Genomic DNA, 22563 nt, shown 5'->3' on the forward strand with positions numbered 1-22563 from the left:
TGTTTTTGTTGTAACAAGTTAGAGATACCAAAGTTATCGTAAATCGCTCTTTTCAGCCTGATGAACATCGCCTGTTGTTGAGCAGGCATCATTTTACCTAAACCTAAACCACTAAGTAAGGCTGCCTTTTCTACTCCATAAAGTGAGACGTACTGTATATTGTCAGCATATATCTCTTTGCCCTTGGATCCCAAATATCATGATGCACTTTACCAGTGCTTCCCACAGGATTTTGTGAGACTGTGATGGGTGGACCTCTGACCCAGGTCCATGCTCCATGCTCCTCTGTAAGTACACGTTGTAATATTTAAAAATGCGTCAATCTGGTGCACTTTGACAGAAAAATGAAGGGGCTAGATCTATGAAGAACTTCATGCTCTAGTAAGAAATGTAACCATAAACCCACTGGTTGTACGGATAGCAATGACGACGACACGGCAAAATAACATGTCAAGAATAGCACCCTCGACTCCCAGCAGTGTTGTACATGTACACACAAGATGTTCATGGTCCCTGCAGTTCTGCAGCAGGTGTGATGGTCTTCAGCTTACTGAATATTACTCCTTTACGCCTGTAGCACTACTTGCTGCATCATATCATTCTTGTCGTTCATCCTTCATCATTTCAGTGTCATTTCGTTCTTTTGACTTTCCAACTACTCATCCACTTTCACCTCTGCTTTATTCCCTTATCTTGTAGTTGTTCCCACATATTCCACCTCTAGTCTTCCTCCTTCTTCTTCTTCCTCTTCTGCCCTTTCATTCTTTGGCGCCATGGTGACAGTAGTGGACAACGTGGGGCTGTGAGCCTGTGACAAAAGCCACCGCAGAATCAACTGGGAACATAGGGGGGGGTTCTTCCACACACAGCAGGGGGGCCATCGGTGTTTGGACAGCTGCTAGTGCCACTTTTACTGGCTCCTCAACAAACAGTGGGACTGAATGAGAAGAACCACTGAGGAAGGGCAAGGTGGACAGAGAGAGAGAGAGCTGGGCTTGACAGGGAGAGAAGGATGGGAGCGATAAGGTAACGGACACAGGAGAGGACAAGAGAGGGAGAGAGCGGTTGGCAGAGAGCACAGGGGGGAGCTGAGAAAGCTTCCCGGCTTGGTGATGAAAACCAGGTAACCATGGCACTGTGTAATGGTTCCAATAAGTTTATCACCACTCCTATTTCGCTGTTTCTTCCCACACATCTCAGGACTTTCTACCCCTCATACTGAGGAAAATCTACAGGGCGTTAAATTAACATGTCTTAAATACAGTAAATTCATTTTTCCGTTTTAGGACCATGTAATGCAGATTACGTTCTTATTTCTAAACGCCAGCGGTGGGGGAAGAGTTTTTCTCCCCGCAATAACAAAATATGAGCTGGAGTGTTGGAAGCCATGCATCGTCACACCTGGCTCAGTAATTGTTGAGCAATTGGTTTTTAGTATTGGATAGATGAGATGGAGTTGGTACAATGCACCAAACAATTTGTCCTCAGCATATCTGCTCTCATGGATTAACAGAAAACATTTCCCACAGCTATAAATGTTCTATTCATAGTGTAGAATGACAGTAATTTAGCATGACAATCATAGCGACCAGCACAGTGCACCAGGTTAAGTGGGCCTCGGCACCGCGAGCAAACCAAAGCGCACCACTTATACTCGCTAAATATCGTGGGGCCGTGTTTCGATTACTCATTATATTCTCAACCAGTCTCATCACAGCCAATAGCAGTGGCACACTTCAAAGGCCCACCTAGTGGAGAGGAAGGTTCAGACCGGCTTCTCCAAGTAGGAAAATAAGATTCTTGTCTGAGCGGTGTTGGGAAGTTAGAGGCAACCAGACCTACCCAACCAAAAATAGTGGCAACCGTGCAAGATGCAGCCACCAAACTTTACAGATGTGTAGGTGAGATAAAAAATGAAGGCAGAGTGTGAAGATGGTGGTGGTCTGGGCAAAGCACCCCGGAAGTACAGTAGGTGTCAAGCTGTCACAGGTTTAAGTGGTTTCAGGAAGCAAGAACTCTATCCAGATAGAGGAAAAGATCGGGATGTTAGAGAAAGTCACGAAAGACAGGCAGAGAAGTGAAGTCATAGGGAATGTTCCAATTTCTCTTTTATCTTTTCAAACTCTCACTTCTCGCTCCTCAGAGTGTTTGCTTGTTTTCGCACGGTCTCTGATTCGTCGGCTCTCACTTGAATGAAATACAGTGCTATTTTCTCAACTTCTTATCTTCCGAGTACCCCCCTACTAGCCATCACCATAACAACAAATAGTGATCGGGGGGGGGGGGGGGGGGGGAACACTGCGAAAAGGCAGTGTTTGCAGCCTGGTGTGGGAGCATTGCATCTTTATACAGTATATCACCGGGTCTGGGTTTCCTGTCCGCAGTGTACAGGAGGCACTTCGCCAAATGGGCAGCAGTAACAATGACCAGAGCACAGCAAACACATGACATCTTTACTGTTTACCGGGTCTGGAGGAATGGCTGTCTCACTGGAGTGACCGGCTGGGGAGGGTTAGTGATGGTTACCCAGGCGGAACGTCTCTGTAACTGGGACAGGACAACTATACAATAACGCCAAGCTTGTTTTGAGAAGCTTTTTTATACTCAAAGTCCTTTACTCCATCAGCTTGCTATTTTATTCAAGGGTCGGGAAGAGGCCTAAGGAAGCAACTACAGGGTATGAACACAAATCTGTATTTTTTGGGTGTAAAATTACTGATCGTCTTCTGTTAGTCAACATTGATTTGCATCATGTTCTACGGGCATCATGTTCTACGGGCATCATGTTCTTTAGGCATCATGTTCTACAGACATCATGTTCTACAGGCATCATGTTCTTTAGGCGTCATGTTCTACAGGCGTCATGTTCTACAGGCATCATGTTCTTTAGGCATCATTTTCTTTAGGCATCATGTTCTTTAGGCGTCATGTTCTTTAGGCGTCATGTTCTACAGGCGTCATGTTCTACAGGCATCATGTTCTTTAGGCATCATGTTCTACAGGCATCATGTTCTACAGGCATCATGTTCTTTAGGCATCATGTTCTACGGGCATCATGTTCTACAGGCATCATGTTCTACAGGCATCATGTTCTACAGGCATCATGTTCTTTAGGCATCATGTTCTACAGGCATCATGTTCTACAGGGATCATGTTCTACAGGCATCATGTTTTTTAGGCATCATGTTCTACAGGCATCATGTTCTACAGGCATCATGTTCTACAGGCATCATGTTCTACAGGCATCATGTTCTTGAGGCATCATGTTCTACAAGCATCATGTTCTACAGGCATCATGTTATTTAGGCATCATGTTCTACAGGGATCATGTTCTACAGGCATCATGTTCTACAGGCATCATGTTCTTTAGGCATCATGTTCTACAGGCATCATGTTCTACAGGCATCATGTTCTACAGGCATCATGTTCTACAGGCATCATGTTCTACAGCCATCATGTTCTTTAGGCATCATGTTCTACAGGCATCATGTTATTTAGGCATCATGTTCTACAGGGATCATGTTCTAGAGGCATCATGTTCTACAGGGATCATGTTCTACAGGGATCATGTTCTACATTCATCATGTTCTACAGGCATCATGTTCTACATGCATCATGTTCTACAGGCATCATGTTCTACAGGCATCATGTTCTACAGCCATCATGTTCTACAGGCATCATGTTCTACAGGCATCATGTTCTACAGGGATCATGTTCTACAGGCATCATGTTCTACAGGGATCATGTTCTACAGGCATCATGTTCTACAGCCATCATGTTCTACAGGCATCATGTTCTTTAGGCATCATGTTCTACAGGCATCATGTTCTACAGGCATCATGTTCTTGGGTTGTCCGTGTTCGTCCGTCCGAACGTCTGGAGGGGGTTTCTTTGAAGGAAACAAGGATGAATTGCTTAGATTTTGGTGGTCACAGGTCAAGGTCACTGAGTCTTCACAAAACATATTTCCGGCCATAACTTAAGAATTGATGTGCTATTTATCACAATTTCTACAAGGACAAAATGATGAAGTGATGACAGTTTGGACAAACACAGATGTAAAGTACAGCTTGGCTGGTTGGGCGGACGCATACGACTGCAAGGTGGTCATGTCGTCTGGTCTCGTAGCTCGAGCATCTTTGTGATTCCTCTGCTAATAATCTGTTTCGTATGATGCAGTGGGATCAATTTGTTAACATTTTAATAGCTCTTTATCGAGGCCCACTGGAGTCATGCACACAAGTCTTGGCTCGCTTGAAGCACAGCCGTCTGGGAAACCTTTAATGTGTCACTCTGTCTCTCACACACACACACACACACACACACACACACACACACACACACTGGAGAAGACTGCTGAACAGACATGGCCTAGTTACCTTTCCTCGTTGCTTCCCCTCCCACGTCTGCGGGTTACCTGTATCTCAGAGGATCCTACTCGTGTTCTGACGGTACACTGCTCTCCTTATTACACCTCCACACAGAACGGCTGAGTTGACTTTATTACATTACTCTGCATCCATAACGAGATATAATGGAATCCCGCCTGCTTCTTCACTGTTGTGGCGCTGCATAATGAAGGAACAATGGTTTAAAATTCATGTCCCGTTGTGTTTTTTTTTTTTTAACCCTTCTAGCTGTGATTGACACACTCCTTCAACCTAGTAATGATTCACTGAGCTTTGATTGAAAGTGAAATTTAATTAAGTAGAGTCTTGATTTTCTGTTCGCCTGTGTTTATTGCTCTTTTTGTCTTTTCCCTTGCTTGTCTTCTTTCTTTGAGGAGATGTCTTTGTATTAGAATACCGCACAGAACATGGTCAAATACTGACCCAGACAGTAGTTCTAATGTGAAAAAAAAAGAAGTTATAGATTAGATTTGTAAATATATGAAATATATTTCCAGGGAACTTCAGAGAGTCTGATATTCAAATATTTGCACAAAATGTCAGAAGTTCTGACATTTGCTATTTTTTTTTTTTACCATAGTTCCACCCTATATCTAACTGAAATGGAAGGATTGTGTCTGTCTGTTCTTCCGTATGTATGTCTGCCCTTGGATTTCCCAACAACCCTTCATCTGATCGACTTCATATTGGCGGATTTATTGATGAGGATCCAAGAGTTTGACAAGAATAACAGTGATACTTAAAAGCACGATGATGTAATTTAGTTACGTTGGCCTGTTGAGTCATGACAGTCATTTACTCCATAAGACAAGATATCCTGCATTAAAACTGCAGTGTGTTGTGCACTGCAGTGTGTAAATGATCGGTTATTTCTTCATGATCTCTCTGTGACACCAGAGAACATACATATATTTATATTGCTATATTATACTCACCAATATATTAATGTTATAAATGTCATTTCAACCTTACCTTGACAGCAAAAGATCATTTCTGCAGGCACATCGAAGCCACAGAGAAGTAGCACGATGACGGTTAGACTGACTTTTGTAGAGTGGCACTTTCAGAACAACTCTTTGGAAAGCAGTTGAGCGATCGATGACTGAAGCAATTAAAGAAACTCCGAGTAGATTCTGCAGTTCTTTAAAGATTTTTTTAGTGGTATTTCTGCCTTTGTTCACTATCCTGCATACCAGAGGCAGACATGTAGTGACAGGAGAGTGTAACAAAGCTCCAATTGACTTTGCAGTCGGCACACCGTCTCTAAATTCGTGTCACCATGATGCCCACCGACAAAATAACACCGCGTCTCTTTTCTTCTTTTACACTTTGGAATATAGAACATTGGTGCACCACTTTAAAAAGAAAGAAAAAACGAGTCCAAGTAGAGTCAAGAAGAACTTATAAAGGCCATATTTTAACTTGAGAAGCTAATGCAAAGAAGTCTGACAACCCTGTGACCTGCAGGGAGTAATCTGCGATCACCGCCTGGATTTTTAGCATACTTGTTCTCTCCCTTTAAAAACTGCACTGAGCTCCTCCGTCCCCCATTAGAGCGCCCAATCGCTCACACCAGAAATCTCGCTCGACAGATAAAGGGGGGGGGGGGGGGGGGGGGTTCTTACCCGACGTGTCTGACTTCTTTTTTTTATCTGACCTATTTCAACCAAACTGTGCTTTGATAATGTGGCACGTGCAATTTGATGAGCTCTATTCTATCACGAGCGCATGCATATTTAACACGAGTGGCCCCACTGGGGATGAAACTTATACTCTGCAGCGTGAGCACACCGAGTCGTACCTGCATCCCTGTGTGTGTGTGTGTGTGTGTGTGTGTGTGTGTGTGTGTGTGTGTGTGTGTGTGTGTGTGTGTGTGTGTGTGTGTGTGTGTGTGTGTGTGTGTGTGTGTGTGTGTGTGTGTGTGTGTGTGTGTGTGTGTGTGTGTGTGTGATTTAGACGGTCAAAGTTACACGGCAGGAGAGATTGTAATGCGAATAGAGAAATGTTTACATGTCTGCATGAAAAAGAAAGAACTGGACACAGCTGCGTTGTCCTACATTTTGCAGATTTTGATGGCCCGGTTTGGCAGCGCAATTTTTCAACAACATATAAAGTTGATTCAGTTTGAAACAGCATCAAAGGGACTCGACTCAATAATTCATTGCACTAGTTTCTGGTTTGTCAGCGGGGGTTTTGTTTTTTTGGCACTTGAAGATGCATATGATGCTAGGTAGCACTCTGGGACTGTTGAGGCGATCGATTCAGCAAATGGCCAAAAAACAACATACGTTTACAATCAAGTGACAAACCCCTTTAGTCGCCGTAGGAGTTCTGACTCTGGAAAGAGCGTCACTTTGTTATAGAGCCGCAATCAGTAGAGGGAGGACGTCTGGGTGGTTGATTTCAACATAATGTCAGTGTAGCTTTAACTGCTATTTCAGTCCGTCTTCAATGTTTGGTTGTTTTCTAAAAATGGATGTATTCCAATGTTTAAACCAAAATATTTGGAGGTAAGAAATTATAAGAGCCTGAAAAAAGGTGCCGTAAGGTGCATCTGCCACGTGTTTTGGAATGTGCCTCGTGTGGAAGTTTGTCTTGAAGCTTTTTTAAGATTTTGTTTCTTTGGTTTGCATGTAGGGCAACATGCACTGGAGTCACATTCACAGGATTTTTTTTTTTTTTGCTCTTGCACTTGTATTTAGTATGTTCACGTTTGTTTTCATCGCCGTTTCAGACCCCATCTACTGACAGAAGGTGAATTAACTAATCAACTTGCACAATACGTTCTTGAGATCTGGAATGTGTGCTTGTCGGTTCCTCGAAGAACCTCCGCGGCTAACTGTTACCTATGACAACCTTCTTTGCGCGGTGAGCAAAGATATTTGCGTGTCTCTTTGGAAAAGCATTTGATTTTAAGTGTAAAGGGGGTCCAAATACTTAATTAAACCCAATGCATGGTTTTTACCCTCGTCGTTTAAGGGCCTGAACATTTGTAAAAATGAAAATAGTAATATAACGTTAAGAAACACACAAATGCTCTGGACGGCAATCACAAACTACGTATTTTTGTCGTAAAATTTGGAAGACTTCTTGTTTCTCCTTTTCGTGGAAATGAACATGGCCATGCTATTTATCCTTATCTGTGTTTCTCAATCATGCTTACACGCACTAGTGCACAGGTGCACGCGCACACACACATAATTCCATTAGTCACATAAATCCATGTGGACACTTTCTAACCAAGAAGAATGGCACCGGTAGAAGACCTCTTGGCGCACCTGTCACAAACCTGTTGGCACTAATATTCCGATTAATCACTCTGTGTTCAAGGCTCTTATACATGCAGCATGCATACGGCCCAGTATGGAGCCCTCTGAAGGCCTCTCTGTGCCCCATGCTAATGTGTCGCCCATTAACGTTTATTTAATGAATAAATACAATATCTATTTACCGAGTTTTGTAGGTCCACATATATTTATTCACCGCTCTGATTGGCCACGGAGGCTTTCATCTTTCTTCTGTCCCTCCGTGTTGTTCCACTCAGTGCCCTTGACTCACTCTTCCACCTGCATTTGTGAAGTGAGGCCACTGTAATTGCATCTCTGAACCATCATTACTTTCCTCTGCCCCCCCTTAGTACGTCACCGGTGAACCGGCGTCGCGCATAGTGGAGCACAGTGACTGTCAAATGAGTACACATCGCCTCTCGAGTGGGGGGTTCGTTATCTCCCCGGTGTTATGGAGATTTACGTCGGCCCGTGAACAAGTGATGTCTTCCTTATCTGAGGCGTCTGGCCGTTCTGTCGAGCGCCTCTTTGTGCGCGTGTGTTTAATGAATGATGCTGGGGAGACACTGATACGCTATCCCCACACTGAACGCTCAATGTTCCTCAGAGGCATTTGGTAACATCTGGGAACCCTGGAGGAGGTCTGAAGGAGAATCATTTTGGCTCCATGTCCGTCGGGGGAAATTGCTTGCCGCTGATTGTTTGCTTTCATTCCTCAATAGAAGGGAAGTGCTGCTGTGCATCATCACAGTGCTGTGGGCAGAACGTGTGTTTGCTCCTAAGGGCAAATTGTAGAAAAATCTCTTCTTTTTTTTTTCTAAGAAAACCAAAGGAGCAATTACGTGACAGGACTTCTCTGATATGCAGTTTACATGCAGTGGCTTCAAAGGGGCAACTAAGAGAGGCAAGGAAGCTGCCTTGTGTGGATTTGATATATTATTCTTACCTTTTCAGACCATTTTTATCAGGTGTAAAACATGACCTTACATTTCAGAAGGAAGTAGACATTTGGTTCTACTCTTTAAAGGGGAGACACGAGTGAATAGGGAAAGAATTTCACTCAGTGGTTCTCAACTGGTCTGGCTGCGGGACCCACCATCACCCCTTAATGACAGGCCGCGACCCAAATCGAGGAAAATTTTCAACTCCTCTGCAGTCGTAGTATAGGGAGCTCTCTTGTGCAGAGAAATTGTTCCTGTAAGTCTCCGTCCCACACATGTTTCACGTAAACGAGTAAAACGGCTTTGTTTGTTATGTCTGTCGATTCGCCCATTTGTAATGCAAAATGACCTAAATTCGAGCTGTGGTCTGTTTGATGTCATCCGACATGTCTTCAATTCGTCTACTTATAGTGTCATTTGACAGAGCTTCAAATGACAGCTTCATGCTTTCTTGTGCCAGAAACCTCCCTGCACAAAACACACTGAGGTGTTTTCCCTCTTTTGTCCTCAATGTAAGAAAATCCATCTCATGTAGTCGGTGTCGTACTTGCGTTTCGCTCAATTAGCACATGAAAACAAAGTGTGTGGGTGTTCTTCTATACTGTGAAATGGCGGGTGTCTATTACACTGTAAAAAAAATTCTGTGTAATATACGGTAAATTACCGGCAGCTGTGGTTGCCAGAACTTCACCGTAAAAAATAAAGTGAGAATGTATAATACATCACGGTATATCTTTTTTGCAACCGTAGATTTCACAGTTGAGAACAGTTTTTTGTTTACGGTAAATTACTATAAAAAACAAGAGATTTCATAAACCTGTTTACGGTAATATGCAATTTAACGGTAAATTACCGGCAGCTGTGGTTGCCAGAAATTCACCGTAAAAAATAAAGTGAGAATGTATAATACATCACGGTATATATTTTTTGCAACCGTAGATTTCACAGTTGAGAACTGTTTTTGGTTTACGGTAAATTACTATAAAAAATAAGAGATTTCATAAACCTGTTTACGGTAATATGCAATTTAACGGTAAATTACTGGCAGCTGTGGTTGCCAGAACTTCACCGTAAAAAATAAAGTGAGAATGTATAATACATCACGGTATATTATTTTTGCAACCGTAGATTTCACAGTTGAGAACTGTTTTTTGTTTACGGTAAATTACTATAAAAAAAACAGATTTCATAAACCTGTTTACGGTAATTTGCTTTAGAAATAACAGCCATGTTATAAACGTATTTACGGTAAATAACCTTATAAACAGCAACTATATTGTGAAGCTAATTACAGTTTTTCTCAGTAAAAAACACAGTACAACTGTATGATACATTACGGCATTTTATTGAAAAATGCAACTTAACGGTAAATTACCGGCAGCTGTGGTTGCCAGAACTTTACCGTAAAAAATATAGTGACAATGTATAAGACATCACGGTACAAAAATACGGTACAACATAGAACGTAATACAATTGGTTGGCATAGATTTCAGTCAACTTCTGATTATTGTAAATTACAAAGGAAATATCAAATAAAGCAGATTGTAAATCAAGGTACAGACCATCATTGATATACCTTAAGAAACTAACATTCTCTGTGAAAAACAGGTTGAACTGATACAATATCTTGTACAATATACTCACAAAGCAGTGTTGAGATCTTGAAGAAACAGCATGTGTCCATATATATATGAAGGATAACCATGAATAAACATGAAAGGATTAGCCACTTGCCCTGAGTTGATCAAGAGTAATGAGTCACTGAGTCCAGACTTGACTGAAGAGGGCACTCAACATGGTATAGCGTCTCACATGGACATGAAGTTCAGGAAGCTGGAACATGAAGCGTGTATTTTCACCAGTTCTGCTTGAGGACTCGTATGTTGACCATCAGGTATTCACTGTGGACTGGAATGATCCTCTCTGCACCCAAAAACAGAAACAAAGGCAAAGTTAGATTGATGCAGTGCTTCAACATGATGCCTACAGAAACATTTACTGCCTTCTGCTGTTAAACTGAGCTCCAATGACCTAGAAGAAACCAGCACTTTATACTTAATAAAAAATAATAGTGTCACAGATTATTTTATTTTTTTTAAATATCAATAACGTTTATTTGTAAATTTTGAGTTGTTTGTTTATTATTCTCACTTTAACAGATAAAAATAAACAAGTGAGATGGGAACATTTTTCATTTAGTTGCATAATAATTGTGCACACATATATATTCTCCTAAGAAAGCCAAAACCTCACTTTTACTTTATTAAATATTCAGGTTTGAGGTTTATAACATTTTGGATTGACCGAGAGCTCTGTAGTTGTTCAATACAATTAATACTCAAAAATACAACTTGCCTTTTAATTGTGCACACAGTGTAAAGACAATCATCATGTTTGATACAACCAGGGTATCTGCACATCTTATTAATTCCATCAATTCTACATTTTTTGTTTTAATTTTTTTAATTCAATGACTTTTAAGACCTTTTAAATATCTCTAAAATCAATTACATTACTGTTGCAAAATAAATAGAGAAACTAGAATACAGTAAGCTGTATCCTGTTGTTGAGTTGTATTGCATTTGAATAACTGAGCTATTCAGTGTACAATAGCTAATATAACTGCCTTCTCGTTAACAAAAATCAAACTGTATGGCGGAGACCCAGTTCAATAGGAAACAATGACCCCCAGCATTTACCATCAAATAAACATAAGAGTGCACTGTAGGGCCCACTTGGGTGCAAAGACACAGGTGCAAACCCCTTTTGGGTGGATTTTGGAAAGATAGTACACAGAATTAATGACATTTTACTGCTACGTGAAACGTAATGTAAGGGGGATATCAGTTCAGAGCACTAAAAAACAAATAGTACTAATACAAAACTATATTCCAGTGGTTTCATCTATGTTTGCATGAAGCGGTTGGCTCAGACCGTGCACCTGAGGATGATTGATTGAGTGAAGTTTGAGTTGCACCTATCGCACTGCTTACCTCTAATTAGCCTTGACAAGACTGGTGTCTGAGTCATTGGGTCCAGACTTGACTGAAGACAGGTGGGACAGAGTCTCATACAGACAGGGTATGCTGTTCAGGAAACTGGAACTTTAGGCAGGTGTTGTCATAATTTCTGCTTGAAGACTCACAAGTCAATCTGGTGTTCGCTGTGGGCTAGCATGATCTTCCAGCCAGAAAAAAAGACAACATAGAAAACATTAACAATACTAACAATAATAATAACAGTAACATCACCAATAATATAACTTTATATAGCACTTACACAGTTGCAAAATGGTTCTCATACTTCACACAAAAAACAATCAAACTATAAAAACACAAAACATTAAAGAGGGTAAAACAGAACAAACTTACCAAAGGGTAAACAAAGAGTAGGGTTAAAGATTTCATAAAAAGGTCAAGCTACAAATATGATTCATGAATAAGAAATAGCCATAATACGTATGGTATGTCAATAAAGTCAAAATAAATTCACAGTATGTCAAAAAAGGTTATTCTGGCAAGAAGTTAAAATCACATTGGATCATGAAATGCCTAGTTTTATGCAGTACTTAACATCAACAATACATGCATACACTGTTTGAACATGAAATGGCTAAACAGTGCTTACAAAAATAGAAGACCCTAAAGCCTTCTCTTGTTAAATGAACATACATTGAACTTTACAACAACTTACCTCTGTTTATCCTTGACAACACTTGTATGTATCCGATCATAAGGTTACACTAGTAGGACAGCAAAGAGGGTGATGAGGTCCATCTGAAGTACAACCGCTGGTAGTCGTAATCACACCTGAAAGAAAGAATAAAGAGAAAAAAGACAAGGGGTGGACATACATCCTCTTAAGTGAAAGATGAAATCATGTCAAGCATCAACTTTTACTCTTTTCAATGCAAAGGTTGCAAATTAAAATGAAATGGCTAAATTCACACTCAAAAATAAAAACAGTGCCTCACCTGGTTTAGCCCGTACCACATATTGTTATCGCAGCAACAAAGGTTTGATTCCCGTTGGGCCATGTGTTGCAGATCATCCCCTCTCACTCCACTGTGGTCCCTGTCTCTCTACTTCTGCTGTCCAATAAAACACGAATGACAAAAAAATCATCTTTAAAAGTAAAAAAAACAACTGCTTGCTTTGGGCATTTAAATGGATTAAAATCCCACCGTTTTCCTGGTTGTCATAAAAGCCAGCAAGTTGTTCCCATCCAAGTCCACAACCACTAGAGTTTGAATGCAATGTCTGAAAGGTGGCAGGAGCAAATTAATTCAATGTTGCAAGATTAGAGTAAATTGTCTTAATTATCTGCACAAACTGCTCTTGTACCAATTAAAATGTTCAGATATTTGTTAGATATGTGTACAATTTACTTACTTTAAAGGAGATTCTTCTTAGCAATGCCACCTGCCTTCGACCTAGAAGTTTCACAAAAGCACTGGAACAAATTGTCTTTCTTTTGACAGACATTCAAGTATTTCAAAGAATTGAATACTGACTTGAACTTTACTCCTTCCACATCTGGTTTATCTTGGGTCTGGAGGCGATCAACAGCAGAGTTGTAGCTGTCAATGGTGCGCTCTGCTCCGCACAGATTTGGATCGTCACCCTGAAATTCAGATCGGATTATTAGGCAGTACCTACAGAAATATTGCGAGTGACTGAAATTTTCAGTGAAGGCACCAATGCCATGAGAGCCCAAATTATGTCCTGCAATGCAATATAAGGTTATTTTGACTACTGTTTCATCTGATACTACGATCCCGTTCTCCTCCAAATCCTTCAAGTCTGTTAGTAATTCAGAGAACACAAATGTTTTGAAATCTTTCTCTCTACACAATAAAACAAGTGACATGTGGTTTGTGTCAGACCTTACATGAACTGGCAAATTATCATCAGATACATAGACAGCTAATATTTTATGTATTGTCTTTGCAGAGCCTAAAGGGTTAAAGTCTCTTTCACAGGCACATAATATGAAAACATATCAGTCCTGTTCTCATCTCGTCCTAAAAACATTTTCTTAGGCTCCACATAGTTGAACCCTTTTTTGAAAGACTGAGCTCTTGAGTATGCTGTCCTCATTGGCCCTCTATGACATGCAGAGAAAAGATCAAATTCTCAAAGACTCACAAACTTTGCTGATGTCCTCATCTGATATTGGTGTGTCATTTTTAAACAGTGAAGTTAGTTTGGTCCAAGCAGGTAGTAGAAACTGTCCCTGCAATTTCAAGTAGAATAAACAGAGAAAAAGATCACTGAAGTTTTCAGAAATATCCATATCACCTTTATCTGTGCTGGTCTCTATAACATTTTCTGAGTCATGCAGGTGAGGGCCACAGTCATGTGATTCAGTTGGAACAGCTGATGACTGAGGAGAAGCAGATTCTCTGTACATGTCACTAATACTGCTGTCTGCTATTTGTGTCTCCGTGGCATGTGGGCAGTAAATGAAGATCTGACCGTGAAAACATTTGACCATCCACTCACTTTAATAATTAGCTACTTTGTGTCTGGACATGTGCTTTCAAATAACGCCATAGCCATTTATGAGCGGTAACGTTAACAGACATGGCGCACTTATGAGCGGTAACGTTAACAGACATAGCACATTTATGAGCAGTAACGTTAACAGACAGTTTATAAGCGGTAACGTTAACAGACAGTTTATAAGCGGTAAAGTTAACAGCCGTCCCAACAGTAACGTTAGCTTAGCTGTAACGTTAGCTGATAGGTTACCATTATGCCTCTGGTAGAAATGAGCCTTATAGCTCCATATCTAACAAAGGTCTGCTTGCAACCAGCTTCAACGCACTTAAATAAACAACGTGGTTCATCACTATGAAGTTTGCAATGAAGCACATAACCCCTCGATGTTTTAGCTTTAACTGACTTGCCACAGAAATGACAACTAAACATTTTCCTAGCAAACCTTTGGTAAAGTAAGCTAGCTAATGTTTAACACAGAAACCCATAACCCATGTTACATCCACGAAAAGTAAACTCTCAACTCATTTAGATAGCTAAGTGAACTTACTATTAACGTTGAATGACTCGTTTTTGCAAGGGCGACACAAAACTGCAGAAAACAAAGCCTCAAATTCAAATGTAACGTTAGCTAGCTGACATGCTTACCTTCAGAAGAAGTGTTGTGTTTCCAGGAGTCAGGCCGTTGATCATCAGTAACGTGCTGCCTGAGCGCGCAGAAAAGGCGCTGAAATGAGTTCAAAAGTTCAGCCTCCAACCGTTGCTTTTTTTAAATTGTTGTGTAGGTCTGATCACTGCCGCCTCCGTCCGTCCGTCCCTCTCTCTCTCTCTCTCACTCTCTCTCTCTCTCTCTGTCTGTCTGTCTCTCTGTGTTCCCACCACATTTGGTCAGGTTATTCACTGAGACAGGCACCTGTTGGTCTTAAAGTGTCATGAGGGAATCGCTAAACAGTGAAACAGTATGATCATATAGGGTGCACTGCACACACATTAGGAATAGATGTCACAGGGTGCCTTGAAACTGTCGCGAGATCTGCACCTGCAAGCACCTGCAATGTTACAAAATACTAACCAACAGAGATCAAAAGAGAGGTGGGGGATGGGGTGAGGGGTGAGATGCAACTTATGCTCTGCAAAAAAGGATTACAAAACAAGGAAAACGTATGGAAGGTTACTCTCTACTGCTTTGAATAAGCAGACTAGTTTGCATCTAGCACTTATTGTTTTGTTTGTTGGTTAAATATTAGTTCTGACTGTTGAAACTGACAATGTCTTTCAAAAATTACAGTGTTGGCCTTCAAATTTATCTTATGGTATATTTACATTATTAGCACAATGGTTCGTACATTTAACCGTGACAAAATGTATTTCTTTTTACTAATAGTACCTGCAAAAACTGCAGTGTTATATTTTATATATTATAGTGTATTTACAAAAACAGCACAATGGTTAGTGCATTTAACCTTGACAAAATGTCTTTTTTACAAATAATGAATGCAAGCAACATTGATCGGGCCCTCGCACCTTCACGCACGTCGAGGGTACTAGCAGGACTCTAGTTGCCGCGGCCGTGCTTTCTGTGACCATGAGACACTGCGTGCACGAGTTAGACAATATTTCCTGCGTGTACCAGTGGCGTAGCAAGATCATTTTGCCAGGTCTTAAGCCTCGAATGTTTTGAGTTCAGCTCTGAATACAATCATAAATGTAAGCCTGTAATGATCGACAAAAAAACAAATGTTTTTTGAATGCGCTTCAGTGTTTGTAACATAAAAGACTGTCAAAGTAAATGCAGGTGTCCAAACCGACTGTTTGTTTGTGGTGCAGCTAGCTCTGACAATCACTGCTGAGTGACTCAAAGCGGAAAGAGTCGAGGAGAAATGGCAGAATGTATAGTTCCATGTGGAAAAAAACAAACCGAAAGGTGATCCCATGTGGTCTAATCTATATCATGAATTAGGTTAACGTGACTTCAGACGGGGCTGCTCCGTAGGTCTGCTAACGTCGCTGGACACGCTGCTCGCTAATCGCTCCAATAACAGCTGCTTCCTCTGCAGAAATGCAGACTTTAACTGAACAACAGCTGCTAGTAAAGACAACGTGGGTGTTTATGTCATCGTTTCTAAACGTATGCGTTTACGACTGTCCACAAGAAGAGGTAACTCTGGAGTTTTCAAACAAGTCTACAACATATTAAAAAAGCAGGGCTCTGACATCTTTAGAAGTAAAAGTTGGTCTGATCTCACCAAGAGTACAACAGGGTGTACGCCTTAAGGACGTGTACACCATGCTGAGGTCTGAGTGTCATACAGGCAAAAATCTTTTCTAGATAATCTAGAGGAATTCTGTTCAGGTGACCTCATTGTAGGCCTAGTCCACAATGTGTGTCCAGAATCTGTGGGTTCTGGGACCCATATTTGAGAGATTATGGCCATTCTTGCATATGTCAAAAAATCCACTCAGGGAATAAGGCATCAATTAAGCCCTTTGGGGCTGTTTTTGGGGACCTTAACTTGCAGCTACGAAGTCCAGATTATAGGTAGGTAATGGTGACGAGCCCCTCTTTGAAGGAGAAAAGGAGTCAAATCTCTACCCTGATTTAGAGTATAAAAAGTTAGAGAAAAGACTGGTGAAAACTGGTGCCATCTGGTTCGAATCATCTCTGTTGGGTGCATTTGAAAACACTTGTAAATGGCTTATTGTCCTAATATTCACATATGATGGACAAAAGAGGACCCTCTTAAAGGCTCAATTGGATTCAAGTCATTAGCATGCTGCTAACAGAAGTTAGCTTTCCCAAGGGTCTGCAGAGATCTTGCTTTAGATCCTGCATTACGTTATCACAGGGGAATGATTAATACAAAATTCAGGCAGTTTCAACCTTTCACTAAGATTTAATGGCCCGTTTCTCACTTGCCAAAAAAAGCCGAAAAATAAGGCTATATGCCTCAATTTTGACCTTTGGGGCTGTGTTTGGGTACCTTAACTTGCAGCTACGACCGTAAAATTTGGGGGAATTCATATTCACTAGCCCCTCTTTAAACAGGAAAAGGATTCAAATTTCTACTTTGATTTAAAGTGTAAAAATTGAGAGAAAAGACTGGTGAAGGCCATTTCGGATCATAAGTACCATTGGGTTAGAATCCTTTCTGTTGGGTGAAATAAACAGTCAATTTTCAACTTTTCGCACCATTTAATCTGTGGGAAAAGGTGGAATGACTGTGAAAGTTTCAGGGTCCTAGCCCATTGTTTTCTATGGGTATGTAGGCCGAATTGGGTAAAAAATCCATAGTTCACTATGGGAAAAGTGTTTGGAATTACCAATTGATTTTCATACCACTTGATCTCTGGCCAAAGGTCGATTGACTGTGAAAATTTCAGGGTCCTAGCCCATTGTTTCCTATGGGTAATTAGGCCGAATTAGGTAAAAAATCCATAGTTCACTATGGGAAAAGTGTTTGGAATTACCGATTGATTTTCATACCACTTGATCTCTGGCCAAAGGTCGATTGACTGTGAAAATTTCAGGGTCCTAGCCCATTGTTTCCTATGGGTAATTAGGCCGAATTAGGTCAAAAATCCATAGTTCACTATGGGAAAAGTGTTTGGAATTTCCCATTGATTTTCATCCCACTTAATGAATGGGCAGAGGTCGATTGACTGTGAAAATTTCAGCCTCCTAGTCCATTGTTTTCTGGGCGTATTTAGGCCGAATATGGTCAAAAATCCATAGTTCACTACGCAAAAAGTGTTTGGAATTTTCCATTGATTTTCAAACCACTTAATGAATGGGCAAAGTTCGAATTCATCCACCCCCGTCGCCTTGCCAGCAAGGAGCTTTTTGAATACCTTAGCGGCCTCCACCAGGGATATGGGTAATAGATAATATTTGCAGAAGTTGCAGAGTTGGCTGTTAGCTATATTATGGTGTATATCTGTAATTAGTACAATGGTCCGTACATTTAACAGTAAACAAATATATTTTTTTAAAGTAATTAATGCAAAAATCACGGTATGGATTTTTGTTCATATTACGGTGTATTTCCTTTACCAGTACAATGTTTAGTACCTTTAACAGTGACAAACTGAATATTTTACGAATAATAAATGCAAAAAATACGGGGCTGGCTGTTGAATGTATGATGCGTTTTACCTCCATTGGCAGTGCAATGGTCCGAACATTTAACAGTAACCAAATGTATTTTTAAAAAGTAATCAATGCAAAAATCACGGTATGGATTTTTGTTCATATTATGGTGTATTTCCGTTACCAGTACAATGTTTAGTACATTTAACAGTGACAAACTGATGTTTTTACAAATAATAAATGCAAAAAATACGGGGCTGGCTGTTGAATATATGATGCGTTTTACCTCCATTGGCAGCGCAATGGTCCGTACATTTTACAGTAACCAAATGTATGTTTTAAAAGTAATAAATGCAAAAATCACGGTATGGATGTTTGTTCATATTACGGTGTATTACCGTTACCAGTACAATGTTTAGTACATTTAACAGTGACAAACTGATTTTTTTACGAATAATAAATGCAAAAAGTACGGGGCTGGCTGTTGACTGTATGATGCGTTTTACCTCCATTGGCAGAGCAATGGTCCGTACATTTAACATTAACCAAATGTATTTTTAAAAAGTAATGAATGCAAAAATTACGGTATGGATTTTTCTTTCATATTACGGTGTATTTCCGTTATCAGTACAATGTTTAGTACATTTAACAGTGACAAAATGTATTTTATACGAATAATAAATGCAAAACATACGAGGCTGCCTGTTTAATGTATAATGCGTCATATCTCCATTGGCAGCACAGTGGTCCGTACATTTAACAGTAACCAAATGTATTTTTTAAAAGAAATAAATGCAAAAATTACGGTATGGATTTTTCTTTCATATTACGGTGTATTTCCGTTACCAGTACAATGTTTAGTACATTTAACAGTGACAAACTGATGTTTTTACAAATAATAAATGCAAAAAATACGGGGCTGGCTGTTGAATATATGATGCGTTTTACCTCCATTGGCAGCACAATGGGCCGTACATTTAACAGTAACCAAATGTATGTTTTAAAAGTAATAAATGCAAAAATCACGGTATGGATGTTTGTTCATATTACGGTGTATTACCGTTACCAGTACAATGTTTAGTACATTTAACAGTGACAAACTGATTTTTTTACGAATAATAAATGCGAAAAATACGGGGCTGGCTGTTGACTGTATGATGCGTTTTACCTCCATTGGCAGAGCAATGGTCCGTACATTTAACATTAACCAAATGTATTTTTAAAAAGTAATAAATGCAAAAATTACGGTATGGATTTTTCTTTCATATTACGGTGTATTTCCGTTATCAGTACAATGTTTAGTACATTTAACAGTGACAAAATGTATTTTATACGAATAATAAATGCAAAACATACGAGGCTGCCTGTTTAATGTATAATGCGTCATATCTCCATTGGCAGCACAGTGGTCCGTACATTTAACAGTAACCAAATGTATTTTTTAAAAGAAATAAATGCAAAAATTACGGTATGGATTTTTCTTTCATATTACGGTGTATTTCCGTTACCAGTACAATGTTTAGTACATTTAACAGTGACAAACTGATGTTTTTACAAATAATAAATGCAAAAAATACGGGGCTGGCTGTTGACTGTATGATGCGTTTTACCTCCATTGGCAGAGCAATGGTCCGTACATTTAACATTAACCAAATGTATTTTTAAAAAGTAATAAATGCAAAAATTACGGTATGGATTTTTCTTTCATATTACGGTGTATTTCCGTTATCAGTACAATGTTTAGTACATTTAACAGTGACAAAATGTATTTTATACGAATAATAAATGCAAAACATACGAGGCTGCCTGTTTAATGTATAATGCGTCATATCTCCATTGGCAGCACAGTGGTCCGTACATTTAACAGTAACCAAATGTATTTTTTAAAAGAAATAAATGCAAAAATTACGGTATGGATTTTTCTTTCATATTACGGTGTATTTCCGTTACCAGTACAATGTTTAGTACATTTAACAGTGACAAACTGATGTTTTTACAAATAATAAATGCAAAAAATACGGGGCTGGCTGTTGAATATATGATGCGTTTTACCTCCATTGGCAGCACAATGGGCCGTACATTTAACTGTAACCAAATGTATGTTTTAAAAGTAATAAATGCAAAAATCACGGTATGGATGTTTGTTCATATTACGGTGTATTACCGTTACCAGTACAATGTTTAGTACATTTAACAGTGACAAACTGATTTTTTTACGAATAATAAATGCAAAAAATACGGGGCTGGCTGTTGACTGTATGATGCGTTTTACCTCCATTGGCAGAGCAATGGTCCGTACATTTAACATTAACCAAATGTATTTTTAAAAAGTAATAAATGCAAAAATTACGGTATGGATTTTTCTTTCATATTACGGTGTATTTCCGTTATCAGTACAATGTTTAGTACATTTAACAGTGACAAAATGTATTTTATACAAGAAATACATGCACAAATTATTGTTTTGGCTGATATATAGATTTACGGTGTTTCACTGTCAGATAAACTGAATATAACCGATTTACAATTTACGGTCTCTTACTGTTGTGATTTAACAGTTTTTCACTGTAAAATTCACTGACTTTTCTTACAGTGTAGCATTACAAGGCATTAACGCCAAATACTGTTAAGGAGTGTGAATAGACGGCACTCCGCTTTTTTTTTTCTCCAGGCAAAGGCTGTATGTAAGTGCTAATGAGGTGGAGATTTCTGAGAACATTTTTCTAAGAAAACAGCCGTTAAAATGATTTATTGTAAAATATGATACATTTTTTAGACACTACAGGTTAATAGAGTAAATAATGGTAACAAATAGATATCACCATGAAACTTCCCCGTTTAATGAATTACATTTGTATAACAAGTTTAATTCAATTGTATATGAAAATATCCAAATGAGGCATTATCTAATACTAACTTTCGGTGAATTTAGTAGAAATCTTGGGATTGCAAATAGACAAAGTAGTAAAATAAACACATACATACATGTGTATTTTGGATGCTTTCTTTCCACTAGTCTGAAAAAACACATGTTGGAATCAAAATCTCATAATTGACCAGTGCATGAGAAATCATGTTTTTGCCTGGGGGTGTCTGGCATTTAATGCACCACCACAGACGGTGCCAGACAGAGAATCTTCCGCTGCTGGCAGCTACAGCCCGGCTGGCAGAGAACATATTTCACTATTCGCAAAGTTCAATTCCTGCTTCCTCCTGTTCACATGTCGAAGGGTTCCTTGGTCGGTGGGTGGCTGTGTGTGAGTGGCGGAAATGAGAGGCAAATTATGAAGCGCTTTGGGATAAAAGCATTATTATTAAGAAGGTTCAGACATAGACGTGTGACATTTAAAGTGCAAGTATCAAATGCCTGCTGCAAACATTTCTGAATAGCAACCACAGGTTTTTTTTATTTTTTATATATAATACAAACATATAGCATATAAAGTATATACACTACAAAACCTGCAGACCTTTTCATTGCTATTCTGTTTTAAGGCAACAGCCTTTATCCAAGATCACTTCCTTTCAGCTACTGCATTAACAAACGTTGCAACAGGAAATACAAAGGGGCCAATTTAGAATGTTAATGTGGTCAAGGCCTTGGAAAGGTCGATGATCCTTTTCTAAAAGCTGTGTTTAATCTAAGCTTTAAAGGTTAAACCTCGATTGAAAACGATCAAATTGTCTGTTTAGTTTTAATGTCCTGCTGCCAGTCGGAGTATTGCAGAACCGGGAGAGTGACAAGAGACTGCCTGATTAAGAAAGCCCCTCGAGTGTTGTACAGTCACGCATTGACTACCTGCCTAGTCAAGTAGAGCCGAACCATTTATTATGCGCGTGTCTCTGACTGAGTGTCTGCAGGCCCCGCCGTTATTCCCCGACGCTGTGTCTACATCCATCACGTAGGCCACACTTCCTCCTCTCCTTCTCTCTTTTCCCAACACAGTCCGCACAACAAGGTGTAGTAAGTAACATTTGAACATAAGGACGCATTATATACCTTTAAAATACGAGTGAAATCAGTGAGAAAAACCTGATATGTTACATAATGGCCATAATGTAAACCACCAGTTGGCCAAAGAGTTTAAAACAAAATATATTAAAGATGATCTCAACCCCATGATCTGTGATACAGGCGACTGTAATTTGTGCCAGTGATTGTGAGTAATGCGTCAGATGTGTACAAATCGATCCTTTGGTCAATAATTGTATCTTAACATGATCGTGTCAATTGTGTTCTAAAACTTTAAATTGGCAGTGCTTTAAATGTGCTTGGGTAACGAGGAAAATGATGTGACATTAAGTGACGTCACTTAATAACATTGATCAGACTTCAG

The 22563-nt window shown here is 39.6% G+C and overlaps 1 protein-coding gene and 1 long non-coding RNA gene across 3 annotated transcripts in view; one reads left to right on the forward strand and one right to left on the reverse strand.

Annotated features, from left to right (window-relative positions):
• Nucleotides 1-22563, forward strand: part of slc39a11 (solute carrier family 39, member 11) — a 103141-nt gene that overhangs the window by 25397 nt on the left and 55181 nt on the right. The window lies entirely within an intron of this gene.
• Nucleotides 9964-17503, reverse strand: LOC142951570 (uncharacterized). 2 transcript variants are annotated; one of them, XR_012954586.1, is made up of 9 exons: nt 14788-17503; nt 13786-13873; nt 13152-13261; nt 13030-13070; nt 12822-12897; nt 12612-12728; nt 12332-12447; nt 11632-11818; nt 9964-10561 (listed from the first exon to the last, which is right to left on the reverse strand). It is a non-coding gene; the product is annotated as an uncharacterized LOC142951570 (long non-coding RNA). The 2 variants fall into 2 exon arrangements; XR_012954587.1 differs by having other exon boundaries at nt 12612-12725; nt 14788-17502.

The sequence above is a fragment of the Anarhichas minor genome, unplaced genomic scaffold (genome assembly GCF_050575085.1).
Source record: "Anarhichas minor isolate MPS153535 unplaced genomic scaffold, ASM5057508v1 ptg000017l, whole genome shotgun sequence".
NCBI classification, from domain to species: domain Eukaryota; kingdom Metazoa; phylum Chordata; class Actinopteri; order Perciformes; family Anarhichadidae; genus Anarhichas; species Anarhichas minor.